Source organism: Hippopotamus amphibius, chromosome 17 (assembly GCF_030028045.1).
Source record: "Hippopotamus amphibius kiboko isolate mHipAmp2 chromosome 17, mHipAmp2.hap2, whole genome shotgun sequence".
NCBI classification, from domain to species: domain Eukaryota; kingdom Metazoa; phylum Chordata; class Mammalia; order Artiodactyla; family Hippopotamidae; genus Hippopotamus; species Hippopotamus amphibius.
In genome coordinates this window covers 41,952,612-41,965,413 of record NC_080202.1, presented here as the reverse complement: position 1 = coordinate 41,965,413, position 12,802 = coordinate 41,952,612, and the positions used below count along the sequence as shown (strand labels likewise).

At 49.4% G+C, this 12,802-nt stretch overlaps 1 protein-coding gene and 3 non-coding genes across 25 annotated transcripts in view; 1 reads left to right on the top strand and 3 right to left on the bottom strand.

Annotated features, from left to right (window-relative positions):
• Positions 1-12,408, bottom strand: part of LOC130839942 (uncharacterized) — a 40,184-nt gene extending 27,776 nt beyond the window's left edge. For 13 of the 22 annotated variants that reach the window (XM_057714773.1, XM_057714770.1, XM_057714774.1 and 10 more), the window contains exons 1-2: positions 4,944-7,623; positions 113-205 (exon numbers count right to left, since the gene is read on the bottom strand). The gene's annotated coding sequence lies outside the window, so the exon portion shown is untranslated. Of the gene's footprint in view, positions 1-112; positions 206-2,138; positions 3,708-4,943; positions 7,624-7,834; positions 8,232-11,631 lie in introns of those variants that run through there. The other 9 variants (XM_057714768.1, XM_057714778.1, XM_057714779.1 and 6 more) reach the window with 7 other exon arrangements.
• Positions 5,459-5,649, top strand: LOC130841131 (U2 spliceosomal RNA). Its single transcript, XR_009050169.1, has one exon. It is a non-coding gene; the product is annotated as a U2 spliceosomal RNA (small nuclear RNA).
• LOC130841140 (U2 spliceosomal RNA) lies at positions 7,162-7,354 on the bottom strand. Its single transcript, XR_009050178.1, has one exon. It is a non-coding gene; the product is annotated as a U2 spliceosomal RNA (small nuclear RNA).
• Positions 11,985-12,177, bottom strand: LOC130841146 (U2 spliceosomal RNA). The gene has a single exon (XR_009050184.1). It is a non-coding gene; the product is annotated as a U2 spliceosomal RNA (small nuclear RNA).
• Positions 12,409-12,802: the final 394 nt, after the last annotated feature.

Sequence of the window (12,802 nt, the reverse complement as noted above, 5' to 3'; positions counted from 1 at the left end):
TTTTTGCAAATCATAATTAGTTTGAAGGGAAGGTTTTCCTTACACCTGGAAAACAGGTTTGAACCAGTAATTTTTTTTTGATAGAAACCATAAAATTTATAACCATATTCACCAGTTTACTCAGTCCTATGTAACATCCTTTTGGTTAACAGCTTATGAAGCCATCAGGTTTCTCAGTAGGATTCCTCAATTTCAGCAGTATGGTCTGAAAGTCAGAAACTTGTATTTATCCAAAAGTCCTTTTTATAAATCTTTTTTACAAAGGAAGCATTTTGCAAAGGCATCAGAATAAAACCAGAATCATCTTAAGACATAAGGCTTAAGAAGGCGTGTTTAAAATCTGATTGCACGGTCAATCAATTTGGTTATTGTTGTGCCATGCAACATTTTAAGATAATAACTAGAATTATGACTGATAACATTTTACCAGGACATATCAGAATTTTAGGAACTCCATATAATTTCTAGACTATCTATATTAATAACAATTACTATGCACTAAAATCTAACATTTATTATTCATTTGCCAATACTTCCTATATAACTTAATGTACCAAACGAACCTAGTTTATTTCTCTCTTTGGGATGTTTCAGGGGCTCTTTGAAGCATCCCAAAGTTAGCTAGAGGTCAAAAGGATTTCATCAGAATTTGTTTTAGGAAGTTTTGTCCAAAATACCCAAAAAAAGGGTTTAGAACACTGTCAGGTAGGCTCACAGGTAACTGTGCAACAATAGTTAGTCACTCAGCCAGAGTAACAAGAACAGATCACTTAAAAGGTAAGGAAACCTAAAATCTTTTATCAAAGGGCAGTTCAACATTTTAAGAAAACGTGTCCTCTTAACAGAGAGAAAAGCCAAATTCAAGCTCTGCACCAGCTTACTTTCCAAAGTAATTTACTCAACTAAATTTATCTAAACTTAGTCAATCCTGATCATGCACAAAACTCTTTTCTTGGGGTCCACGTTCCACAAACCTTCTTACCACTTTCTGTATCATTACTTTATTTCCCATTCAGTCACCTGTAAGTCAGACCTACTTTCTTTCCCTTAATAAAGTGTAATTCCATTCCTCAGGCCTTCTTTACTGAAAACACACATCCTGCTTTCCTTAAGCCACCATGAACTGTCCCTTGTGACGGCATTCTGTAGACTGGTGAACATAAATACCAGTGATATTTTCTGAAAACATTGGCTTTCTTTACAGAACGTGGCACCAGGCATATTTATCAATAGTCCTAAATATCTTTTTGTCTCGCTGTAAAAGGAAGCTGATGTTCAGTAATATATGTTTCAGTATCTTATTTTATTTGGGAATGATCCAGCTGGTCAATAAGCTTTCATCACTTAATTTAGGGCCACTCCAGAATTTCAAGTTACCAGGATCTGGAGAGACTATTTTAGGTAGATATTCCTAAAGCATAAGTCTTCTTGACAGAGTTTATCTAAAAGCTCTTATCTCATTTACATTTTCTTTCCTCAGAAGTTTCTTTACATCAGGTTACTTTCCATGCTGACAAATTTGTAACAGACACAACAAGACCTTATTTAGCTTATATTACATGTAGGCACAATAACAATTTATATAAAAATTATACTTAATGTTGATGACTCTAAAACATGTCTATAGTAATCAAACCAACAAGCTTAAGCCATCTTCAATACCAGCTTTCAGTTTAGTACTGAATGTCCCAGATGTCAGGAACCTGAAATTCATTCTGGCCAGATTATTTTCTATTTCTGAATACTTATAAGCGCTTAATAATTTTTTTAAAGCCAATTAGAGCTCTTTTATGAATTCTTTTGGCAATACCATACGCCTACAACAAACATATAGATACATATGAACACACAAACACAGAGGCCTCATAATTCTCATTCTAAAATTTCAGTACTGAGTCAGGTACAACATGAACGCCATCAGTCACAAGGGGCTGGATTTAAATTGGCTCCTAGCAGATGGAACAAATCGAGGTCACCTATCTAGATGGCTAAACCCTTTTACTATTTGCAGAAAAGACACTTAGCATTTCTATTTATCTTTGACAAGTCAAGTTTTACATTATTTAAAATGTTTTTCATCTTCATTCAAAAAGATAGCAGAGAGAAGTGTTCCTTAGATGACCAGATAAGACATTTACCTCTCAAAGGTACAAGCAAGTTCCTCCTAAGATGACGTTGTCTCCCCTTTGTTGACAAGGGTAATTTATTTCTTTGACCAGGAGGGAGAGGGGCGGGCAGGGAAAGGGCCTTGTCTTAGGGCCTAATAACCTAGGTAGCGCTGATGTCGCCACACCTGGAAAGCCCAGTATTCCCAGACAGCACGATTACGTGCCTCCCTGAAGATGGCCCTGATCATTAAGTGTTCTCAGAGAGAAGGGACTGAAAGGAGGCGGTCCCTTGTAATGGGGTTCGCGGAGGAATAACTTCAGGCGGGGCTCCGGAGGGGGTCTGGGGTGACGGACCCTCTCGAGGGCACCGAGCAGGCGGAGGAGCAGTATGCGTACTCCTCGCCTAAGGGAAGAGCCTGGAATCCTTGGGGAATCGGGATTACGAAGGAAAGCTGACAGAGGAAGGCGGCCTCGTGATGAGAATCCAAAAGTATACAAGAACACGTCAGCGTGTGCCGCTCCACACGGACCGGCCCAGGGGACCTAGAGAGAGAGGTGCAGATCTGTCTGGCAAAAGGGGCAAGTCTTTTGGGGAAGACCTAATTTCTCAATCAGTCGGCTCAAAGAGTCAGCTGACGGAAGGGGAGAGTGAGCCTTAAAATTTTAAGAAAACTTTGGCGGAGGGCCCTAGGGCAAAAGGGCCATTTGTACGGACACAATTGCTAAATCAAATCAGTAACCAATTCTCCCCCTCCCCCCGTGTCGATGACGCAAAGACACACAAGGATGGGTGTCCCCTCCGAAGAGGAGGCCACTCAGGTGCCCACCGGGCCGTGTCCCCGTGGGGAGCGTAAGTGCCTCTTAGCTTTGGCGGGTGCTATAGAGTCCCACTTGAACCTGACTCATAGAGAGGGACCGGGTCCCCCAGAGACAGATACCGCCCTGAGCCATATAAGGTCACCACGGAACCCCAGGTTAGGGCCCACTCGGACTCCGTAGCCACGAAGGCCGTGGAGCCACACAATCGCCCTGGAACGAGGACTCAACTAGCGTGTTGTTTAAACCAACCAACCAATCAGTCTGTACCAATTACAGCTACATAAGGAAAAGACTCCCCGGAAACGGGGCCCCAGAATTTTGGAGCGTTAGCTCGTCTGGGTCCAGCGGCTCAATAAACCTGCGTTCTCCAACCCTCTGAGTGTGATGCTTGGTCTCTCGTGGGATCGGGTGGGATCGGTTTTCCGCAACACGTGGACAGCTGCCAGAACAAAGGATTCTGGCACCAGGAAGCCTGCAGGAACCAACAACACCCCCTTCCCGTTTCAGAATGAAAGAAGCCTGAATTCTAATCAGGCAAGATGGTGTTGTGACAGACATGAGTCTGCCATCTTCTCGGTCTGCCGGCTTTCCGAATAAAGTTGTATTCCTTGCCTCAACACGTCATCTCCGAGCCATTGGCCTGTCGTGCAGCGAGCAGAGAGCAGAGCGAGCTTGGACTCGCTTGGACTCGGTGACAGCCCGACCCCCCAGGACACACCCTTACCCTCACCGCATGTAAGGAAGAAGTTGACCCCCCCCCGCCCCCCGCCCCACCACCACCAGCAAGGGAGCAAGCAAGGGAGCCTGTCCTGTGTTCTCACTCTCCCCTGCTGCAGCGGGGGCCCCAGTAAGGATTCACCTGAATTTCTTGTCTGGCCTCTAGTCAATTTCTATCGCCAGGGGAAGGCCAAGAACCCTGCTTGGTAACAGTTCAACCCTAGATCTAATCTGTACCAAGTGCTTTAACCCCCTGCACTCCAAGCATCACAGTCTCCAATGAACTTCTTCCTTCCCTCCGCCTCCCTCCCTCCCTCCCTCCCATACCCTTTGGTACCTGCCACCTGATGAAATAAAATTCATATTTTAGGGCAAGACAAGAAACATTTACACAAAAAATTTTTCCCTCTGCCCATTTGGGCCTCCTCCCTCCCTTCTAGTACCACCTCCCCTGAAAGGGATTCAGGGCTGAGATCAGGATGAGGCCCTCTGTGTTCCGGGAAACTGGCAGAACCAGCCCTCAGAGAGTCAGATATTTTCAGGAGAACATTTTATGCACCCAGTTTCTTGCATGCTTCCCACACTGAGGAAAGCACTGAGACCATTAACTAAGATATCCGTTCCTTCTGAGTAGCCGTCACCTTTTACCAAGACGTGTGCTTGACTGCATCCCACAAACCACGCGTGGGGCAATACACACACACGTATACACACATGCACACACGTACACACACATGCACACACGTACACAACCTCCTCAGAACAGTCCTCAGAGCTCTGAAAAAGACCGTCTCCCCGGTTATAGTCCTCAGGTGGGCTCGGAGAAAACGTCCCATTTCTGTCTTCGATTGACGATTGATTCATTGTTTTGTCGGCACACCTTTGACCGCCACGCCTCATCCCTCTTATGTCCTCGCATTCGCGTTGACCCAGACAATTTCCCTGCACGTATATCCCCCCAGCTGCCTCGCCCCGTGCCCGCGCTGTCACACTCACGTGGCCAGCCTCCACCTCCCTAACCACTCTGGGCTGCCCCTGTGCCGCTGCGCTGCAGGTAGCTGGCGAAAAACACAGCCAGGCTGATGGGGCTCCCCTTATGTCTCAGTATCCAGGGGAAAATAGACATGCACATTTGCTCTCCGGAACAAATGTAGGCCCGCACACAAGAAGGGGCTGCTTTGTTTTGTTTTTCCTTATATTTAAGCCTTCTTGGGAATACTTTATAGAAGTGACAATAAAGGACGGTGGGAAACGACTCTGTTAAAAATTGACCTTACTACTTCAACGTAGGCAACTCACCTGCGTGTGTGTACGTATACACAATACACAACAGTAAGATGATGACAGGTGGTGGGTGGGTGGCCGCTGTAAAAATCTTTCAACGGAGCTGTATGCTCGGCAACATTTTAAGAAGCACAAGAAACGCGGGAAAGAAAACGCTGGTAGAACCGTTTACGTCTTTCCGGTTCTGGGCGTTTCCAGGGAAACCAAGCGGAAGGAGCGGAATGCTACGCGCTGGTTTGGGTTCCACCGGGAGAGGGCGCACACGGGGAGCAGGGAACTCGCGCGTGTGTGGGCGGGGCATGCAAATTGCTCATATGTTTGTCCAGGGGCGTCATGGGAGAAGAGAAAGCCGAAAAGCCCCCAGTAAGGTAAACAATCTGAGAAAGTATGTATGTCTTACAAGTTGTGGCAATAGGACACTGTGAAGTCCAGGGGAAAGGGCGGGCCTTCAGTTTGAGGATGACTTTCCTCACCGTGAGGTGAAAGACGTGGGAGGGGAAGGTTGTGGTGGCGAAGGAGACTGTGCGGGCATCGCTTCTCGGCCTTTTGGCTAAGATCAAGTGTAGTATCTGTTCTTATCAGTTTAATATCTGATACGTCCTCTATCCGAGAACAATATATTACATGGATTTTTGGAGCAGGGAGTTGGAATAGGAGCTTGCTCCGTCCACTCCACGCATCGACCTGGTATTGCAGTACTTCCAGGAACGGTGCACCCCCTCGGGGGCATACCTATGCTGGTACTAAATGACAGTTTTCATAGTGATGGTGCTGGTGGGTTCTTCGCCAATTTCTTTGCAGTCAGTGCGCGCCTGCGGAGAGGGGCTGCGTGGTTGTTTGTTCGTAAGCCGCTGGCAGGGTCGAGAGTGTGTCAGGCTTGCGTGCGGTTGTAGGTAGGAGCGAGGAGAACAGTGCATAGGTGTTGGAGAGGAGAAGATGTGAGGGGAGAGGACCCCGGAAGTAAGCCGCTGATTTCTGGGCCCTGCAGTGGGGAGAAAGGAAACTTAATATTCCTGCTCCTTGTGAGAAGGGAAGAGCTAGCTAGCTTTTCTCTCTCATTGTATTCTATGTGGCAGAGGACGTGCCTGCAGGAAGGGCTCAGAGGTTGGGGCCGATGTGACAATGTGGTAAGCGTAAGTTCCTAGCGCGAGCTGGCGTTGAGGCTTCACCACGTTTAAGAGTGGAGTCGGGATGGGTCGCCACTGTGCCTGAGAGGCCGCCAGCCACAAAGCTGGGGCCCACGGAGCTATGGTCCTTTGGCCTGAGCCCAGCCCAGCTGTTTCTTCACCAGCTCGCACTTCAACCTCGCACAGAGCCGGCAAGGGCACATACCCAAAGGACAAGTGAGAGCCCAGCCCAGCCACGGTGAGCGCCAAGCCGCCTTGAGCCGCAGCCGCTCCCACACAGGTGCCCGCTCGCAGTATGACAGCTGCTGAGTCTCCGTACGAACGCCAGGGGGACTGGTCACAGTCCGGTGCACAGGCAGGCCTAGTGCATTAGAGGCCAGAGGAAGGTGGTCGTAGGCGGTGAGATAGGTGGCAGTGGGCCGCGCGCCTCCTAGGCACCGAGGCCGACTCTGGCCTGTATTTTTTGAGATCAGTCATGTGGAGAGACACTCACGAACCGGCCGATGTGCTGTTTTGCCTCGTGCCTCAGGGGTCAGCCGAACTTTTCTTTTTTTTTCTTTTCCTTTCTTCCTGGGAGGAGTTTTGGGGGGGAGTGAAATGAGCGCGAGTGAATCAGTAAAGCTGCCGCGGATCTGAGCTCACCCCTTTTCCCCGGGCAGAGTGCTGTGCTATTTCCATTTGCGCCCCAATCACTAAGGAAAAAGGGAATCAGAAATCCTTGCTGAGAATTCACTCTCGGAAACGAGGAGTAGGAAAACGCACGAAGCCGGGAGATGTGGGGTGGGGGTAAGTAAGCCAAACAGAAAACGGAGAACAGCAAGCTACAGAATGAAGAAAAGCAAAGAAAAAGCTTTTAAACACGGTGACACAAAAAAAGCAACACCCACCACCCTGCGCTACTTAATGCTGTGAACGCAAGCACTAACCAAACTTCCCCAGAGAGCAGCTACAATAACGGCCTTTTCTGCAGAAAGCAATCGGATGGAGACTGCACGCACCATCGCAACGCAGACCATATAAGCCAACAGCAGTGAGTAAACCATAGGTCTCGAAAAACTCACGCGAAAAGAGAAAGACCTACTTTTCTACCGCGAATAATTTCCCAGAGAAAATGCACCGTTCCTGGAAATACTGCATTATCAGGTGGATGCATGGAGAGAACGGAGCAAGCTTCATATTCCAACTCCCTGCTCTAAAAACCCGCTTAATACGTTGTTCTCGGGTAGAGAACATATCAGATATTAAACTGATAAGAACAGATACTACACTTGATCTTAGCCATAAAAACCGAGAAGCGATACTCCTAAGCCTCGCAGCGCTGTCACCGTCCTGCCTTCATCTCCATTACACGCACGGCGAGCACCCGAACCCGCAGGCCACATTCCTCGCTCACTAGCCCGGGTCCGCTCCAGACCTGTGACACTGCACTTGTTCTCCCCATTCCTGGGCAGCTTTCACATCCCTGTGTGCTCGCCGGCGCCCAGCCCTCCCCGGAGAACGGCCGCCTCTTTGCATGTCCCGCCCCCCTCCGCCTCGGGCGCGCGACCGCGGGCCTCAGGCCCCGCCCACGCACCCCAGGCGCCCGCTCCCGCCCGAAGGCAGCGGGCGCGCGGGCGCGCGGCGGCCCGAGCTGCGAGACCAGAGCGGGCCGCGGGCTCCCCAAGCCCGAGGTGAGCCGCGGGGTCCGTGGCTGTGCCACGGACAGGGCCGGGATCTTGGGCAGCAACCGCCGGGACTGTGCACCGGTCTCCGTGCCACCCGCCTCCCCAGCCTCCTTACCTGAGACCCCGGGATGGCCAGGCGGCCGCTCGCTTCTTTCCTCCGGTCTCCGCAAAGCCGCTAGAGAGCTGTAGGGACTGTGCGACGAGCACCGTCGGCCCTCGCCAAGCCCGAGGGGCATGGTCCCCGATCGCACGACAGCCACGTGCCGGGCACTGCCCTGCGTTCTTTGGCATGTTTGAACCCTCTTGGAGCCTGGAGACCCTAGAGCGAGTTGACGCTCTTATCATCCCCATTGCGCAGTCCTAATCACCGAGACCAGAGAGGCTGAGAAGCCTGCCCGGCGTCACACAGCTAGTAGGCAGTTGACCTGCGGGGCTGATGATCACCCTGTCCCAAGACACCCACGGCGTCCGGAGCACAGGCCCGGCCAACGGATGGAGTCTACAAGAGGGAAGCCGTGAGAACAGGAAGTCCACCTGGGAGGGGAGGAGGGTGGCCCCTGGAGCGCGCGCGCGCGCGCGCACACACACACACACACACACACACACACACACGGGTTTGCTGGCGCCAGGCCCATGGAACCATGGTTTCCATAAGGGCAGGCGGCATCTGGGCTCACGTCCCCGCCTGACCCTGCCTTGGCTCCTGGCTCTGTGACTCTCTGCCGGCCTGGCTTTTGCTCCTCTCCCGTGGGGAAGGGGACGATCTCTGTTTCAGTCTTTCTCAGGGAACCGTGATAACCTTCCTGACACATTAGCTCTGAGGCCCTCTGGACATGCCCGTCAGGAGTCAGTCCTCAACGAGCAACCACTAGGGAGAAAGAGCGGTTCTGCCACACACGTCTCTGAACCTTCATGTCCTCGCGGGAATCCCGGTCCTAAGAAAACCTATGGCAGGGCCTGTTTGGAGCGACCTCCCTCCCCACCGCCACTGGAGGCGACCCTCCGTGCCCCAACCTGGTGTTAAGTTTGTGGATAGCTCGCACCAGACCTGACGTTATATATCTGCTTTGTGTCTGATCCTGCCATCCTCCTCCCCTACTGCCACTCCCCCCCCCCCCACCATCCTTAGTGACTGGGAAGGTCCCACTTAAACTGCTTTTTCCATCACTCTGTCCCAGACATTAGACCAGTGCCTAGCACCTACATCCATTTGTGGAATGGATGAGTGAGTGGATAAGTATTAAACTAGATATTATGTCAACCACACTTAGCCAGCCCCTGGCACATGGTTATTAAGATGGCTCTTCAGGCTTCCTCAATACATGACCTCTCTGCTTGGTTCCATGTTCCTCTGTTGCCATTTTATGGTTTCCCAGGTATCTGGGGATTGACCTTCAGACAGTTACATTCCTGCAGAGGAGTGTCGCCCGTCGAGGTGACTTACTTCACTTTCTAGTGCGTGCGTGGGCCCCTTGGGAGCTTGGTTAACTTGAGTCAGTACCCCTTCCCCACCATGTGCTGTAGCCTGCTCAAATAGACATGCACACACAGTTGTGCTTGAAGCGTTACTGCTGGCACCAGGTCTCATCCAGGTACCATGTGTCTTCCCTAAGGTGTTGCACCCTCAGGGTCCCTGATATCGTTGCCCCAAAGGAGTCAGGATTAACAGGTCAGGACAGGGACTCTAGGACTGCCTAGAGAGGTCTCAAGCAATTCCTATTTCTGCAGCCTGGGGAAGCTGGCATGTCGTCAGACTCTTGCATTTTTGCCAAACTCATAGGTTATAAATTATATCTCAGTGCTGGGTTTTTTTTTTTTTAATTTATTTTTTATTGGTTGAGTTGGGTCTTTGTTGCTGCACACGGGCTTTCTCTAGTTGCGGCGAGTGGGGGGTACTCTTCATTGTGGTGCGTGGGCTCATTGTGGTGGCTTCTTTTGTTGTAGAGCATGGACTCTAGGCGCATGGGCTTCAATAGTTGCGGCACATGCTTCAATAGTTGTGGCTCACGGGCTCTAGAGCACAGGCTCAACAGTTGTGGCGCATGGGCTTAGTTGCTCCACAACGTGGTAGATTCCTGGGGCAGGGCTCAAACCCGTGTCCCCTGCAATGGCAGGCAGATTGTAAACCACTGCACCACCTAGGAAGTCCTCAGTGCTGTTTAAATATGCATTTCTCTCCTTATAGTTGGGTGGTACATATTTTCACATGTGAAAAATCATATTTATTTATTTATTGTTACTAATTTTTAAAAAGACTTTATTGAAGCATAGCATACAAGCAGAAAAGTATGTTAATTGGAAGTATAAAATGATTAATTTTCACAAATTACACACACGATTGTAACCATTACTCTGATTTTTTTTTTTTTTTAGCACGTGGGCTTAGTTGCTCCGTGGCACGTGGGATCTTCCTGGAGCAGGGATCAAACCCGTGTCCTCTGTACTGGCAAGTGGATTCTTAACCACTGCGCCACCAGGTAAGCCCCCATTATTCTGATTAAGGAAAAACATTACTATCTCCTAAGACCTGCTCATGACCCGTTCTCATCACTACTCCCTTCTGTCCTTAAAAAATCACTTATTATCTTCCCCAAGAACTGTGTGATTTTTAGTCATATTTTATTGAATGGTTTGTTTTTTTCCGGATCACATCCTCAGAACTCTTTGTAGAACAGAGATAAATAAACCCTGCCTGTGACAGATCTGCAAATATTTTTTCCCAGTTTCTTTCATCTTTTTTTTTAATTGTGCAGATGTGAATTATATAAGTTGATCAATGTTTGTAAAAAGTTAACTTTTGGAGTCTAAGTTATAGTGTGAGTTGGGTCATCTGGGAAGTTGCTGAGACAGAGTGAGGAGTGCAGGAGGTTGATAGTAGGGAGGGTTAATGCTTTGAAAGATAAAGAAGGCAGGAAGAAGTCGGGCCCACCCAGGGATGCAAAAAAAAAAAAAAAAAAGGGCCCACCCAGGGATGCAAAAAAAAAAAAAAAAAAAGGCACGAAGCAGGAGCTTGGCCAGTCAAAGAGAAGCTCTGAAACAAGACGGTAGCTAGAGGAGCCCAGATTCTCCCAACCCAGCCCAGCCCAGCCCAGCCCAACCCAACCCAACCCATCCCAGAAATGGCTGGGGCCTATTGACCCTATTGAGTTCAGGATTGAAGTCCCCAAGAAGTGTGGGACCCATCGTGGCCTCCATTGCTGCCACAGCGACCCACTGTTCATGCGCCCATTGTGCCAGGCCTGGGGCGGTCAACTACAAAGGCTGGTGGAGTCACTCTGTATGTTGTTTGTCAAGCTCCTCCTAGGCTCAATCCTGACACACCACGTGCTTCTTAGAATGGATGCTGCGGTGGGCCTGAGGGAATTTACAATCTTAAAGTCCTGCTAGACAGTTCAAGATCCATGGTCTCTGTCCCATGGTAACCATCTGTCTCTGCAAATGCCTAGTAGTTTGTCAAGAGCTGCTTTTCAGAAGGTGAAGAATTCTCTGCTGCTGCTGGCCATGGCCTGGCTTGAGAACCCGAAAGATTCGCATTCCAATCCTCCACTCTGGCTTGCCACCAACTCCATCACTTCCCTTGACTGACTTGCCCCTTGTTTCCAACACAATAGGGTCCGCTGGGTCCTGTGACCCAAATACCAGGCATGCCTCACCATGCTTGGGAGCTTTGGAGGCCTTTCTGCTCCAGGCCCAGCTCCAAGCTGAACATATTTTGCGTTACGTGGTTTATGAGCCCAGGCAGGATTTCTTGGTGTGGAACATGTTGCTTCCAGAACCGTGAGAAGCCACCTAGGCCCTGTGCTTTCTTCTCTGTGGTTATTGTTGAAAGAGAAAGTAATTTGTCTCTTCTTCGGAAGGCATGTCTCAGCTGATACCCCACAATAGTGCCTCTACACAACAAATTCTGCGTACCTGTTTCTGCCAGCACACCATCCATCTTGTCTACAAGGGCTGATGCCACGGAGCAATATTCTATCCGAAACAAATTATTCCGGATCCCCTTGTCCGGAACGCGAAAACACATGTAAAACAAACGTCTATCTTTCGCTACAGTAAGTAAAAAGTGCATACTTATAAAAAAGAAAATACTAAACCATAACAACCAATTGCATGTTCAGTTTTTCTAGAAAACACAAAACCAATGATACTGAACTAGTTACTCCACAAATCTCTAAAGCTCAGTAAAAACAAATGCTGCAATTTAGCTCCAAAAACTGTAACGAGTAAAACAAAATCTTACATTTTAACCAAAAAAATTTCCCCAAAAAGAGTGCACCATTTCTGAAAGTACTGTAATACCAAGTCCATGCGTGATAGTGGACAAAGCAAACTCCATATTCCAACTCCCTACTCCAAGAACCTATTTAATATACTATCCTCTAATGAGAAAATGTATCACATATTAAACCAATAAAAACAAATACTACACTTGATCTTGCCAAAAGACCGAGAAGCGATGCCACAAGACCTGTCATCGCTGTCACCGTCCCCTCGTCACGCATATTCAACTCAGTGTGACCGTGTCACTCCTCACTCCACTTGAGGTCTCACTTCTTTTGCTTCGTTGACAGTACTGCCGGTGGTACTGCACGAGACGCTCGTGCAGATATCTTTTCTCTAATTGTAAAAGAGAATTTACATATGTTGTGGCTTCGTCCCTCTCGGGCTGCCATTTCTAATGTGCGTGCCCCGCCCTTTCCGCGCGGGTAGGTGTGGCCTTACGGGTCGATCTGCCCACGCCCCCGCACCGCCTCCGCGCGCATGAGCCGAAGCAGGGCAGGGGCGGAGCTCTTCTTTGGCAACAACTCTCGCGTAAAGGCAGAATTTAGCGGAGTTGGGGTTGGGCGAACCGAGGAAGGGGTTTGCGGAATTGATTTGAAGCAGACTGGTGCGAGTACAAAAAAAGTCATCTGGTCTTCACTGGGAAGACAGTAGGATCCCATGGGCTGCCTCTGTCCAGGCTGAAGACCCAGCCGAAGGCTGGGAGTCCAGGAGTCCGTGTCCGGTGTCGCCTGGCAGGGGCTGCAGAGAGAAGTTGGGACCCGAGATCGGGCCCTGGAAACACTGCTGCCCTAGTTGTCAG